This window comes from Phalaenopsis equestris, unplaced genomic scaffold (genome assembly GCF_001263595.1).
Source record: "Phalaenopsis equestris unplaced genomic scaffold, ASM126359v1 Scaffold000829, whole genome shotgun sequence".
NCBI classification, from domain to species: Eukaryota; Viridiplantae; Streptophyta; class Magnoliopsida; order Asparagales; family Orchidaceae; genus Phalaenopsis; species Phalaenopsis equestris.
In genome coordinates, this window is record NW_018165269.1 from 147,546 (window position 1) to 149,715 (window position 2,170).

Below are 2,170 nucleotides of genomic sequence, written 5' to 3' on the forward strand. Positions count from 1 at the left end.
GATTAAAACCAAAAGTAGTTTAAAATAAAGATAAAACTTATCTCAAATCCTCCACCATACTCTTGAAGTTCATTTGAATCTCCTCTCTTACAACACTCTTAACTCTCAAAATAAAACTAAAAACAAAAGGAAAAATAAATTTGTGGTGCCTAAAATTTTCTCTAAAATCTTCTCTAAGAACTTCTTCAAGAACTTTTAGAAAACTTCAGGACAATTTTTTAGGACTCTTCTAAACGTTTCAACTTTCTTCTTTTATAATTTTCCAAGAGGTGCATTGATATCTCTTCAAAATGTGTCATGATTTGATATATTTACCAAGGGATGCCTCCTTTCACAAGTCATTTAATTATATTTTCGTACTTGGTGGTTATAACCACCCATTTTAGCCAATAGGTGCCTCAAATGTCCCTTCAAAATTCATCAAAATGAATTAACTCGTCAAGTAATTGTCACTGGCGCTTGAGCGCGGGGCCTCTGGCTCTTAGGCGCGGTCTTCTCTGTTTCATCGGTGCTCAGGCACAAAAATACTTTTGCGCAATTTTTGCATTTTTTCTCTAAATTTGATCATTTTTCACTCTTTTTAGCATTTTTCACCTTTTTACTTCTACTTAAAAGAAAAACACACAAATACCTTCCATTAAAGTGCAATATCTCAAAAATAGGTATAAAAATGTGTCTAAAAACACTATATATTTTAGGTGTATCAGTATCCTCCCGCCTAACCACAGAATTAGAGAATAAACTCTGGATTAGTCAATATCCTTTATAGCACTCGGAAGAGGGTAAAGAATAGAATTGCTCCTATTTGACACAAAATATTTTTTATATATATATTTTGAAATGATTTTAATTTCTTCACAATTCATATGCTCATTGTAAGGGGAAGGATGGTTTCTTAAATTTAAACTTTCCGTCTACAAAAATTTCATTTAGTTTTCGTAATTTTACTTTTGAAAGTTTAGTTTTTGGTTCAGTTAACTTTGTCTTTTATCTGTATTTTACATAGCATTCACTTTAGTAGTTAATATTCATACTTTGTACTTTACTTTTTTTAAGTTAAATTATAATTATAATCTTAAGAACTATTTACAAGCATTTCCAGCTTCGTTGTGGGATCGATATCAAAGACTCCATTAGATCTCTTTATTACTTGAGTGATACGTATAATTATGTTATTTTTAAACTGGAATTTGGCAGATTAAGAGAGTTTCAATGATAAACTATTTTTATTAAAATTACTTTTGTTGGAATTACATTGCATATTTATTATTATATCTGTCATGTGTATTTTGTAATATTGAAAAAAAAATACAAAATTAACACACTAAATTCGCCTGCATCAAGGGCCTCCTTGAAAAATTTAAACTATTGAGTGATGAGTTACATGACTTTGATATTATGAAAAATATTCCCCTTTATTATTACCAGTCTCCTCTTATAGATAGACTCTTGAATAATGGGTTGTTGCCAAAAGTGTGGTCTTTCGTGCTCAACCAAGATGTGTGAGGCTATGTGGTGTAATAGTCCACAAGGAGGAAATGGCTTAGGCTATGCTAAAAATCTAAGAAAAGCCAAACACTCCCCAATGATGCGTGTAGAGTGATTTTTACATTTGACGGTGAGGGAATACTTGCCCTTGCCTTATGACAATGACTTTATATATGCTTAAAAATATAAGTATTTAATACTGTTGCTAAAAGATTTAATTCTTCAGCAACTGTACCAAACCTTAATAACAGTTATAGATTCGATAAAGATGGATGCATAAAATATTCAATAATTATAAAGTCACACTTATCAACGCAAGTATACATATCGCTCAAGTAATATAGGGCTCTAATGGAGTCCTAGATATTGATCCTACAGAGAGTAATATTCGAACGACGAACTAAGATATTAGAAGCAATACTCAATCGCAATAATCGAATTCAATTTGCTTATCTGTCACTAATAAGCAATTGAAATAAATATGTAATTTTAATAACTCTTAAATAACTAATTATACTAAAGAGGTTTTTAATGTGATATTCAATATATAAGAAATCATCATTCTCCTTGTCAAGAAATTATAATGAATGGATAAAGTGAATCAGTTCAATTTGTATTGTGCCAAATAGGAGCATACCTATTCTTTACCCTTTGGTCCAGGCATAAAGAACATTGACTAATC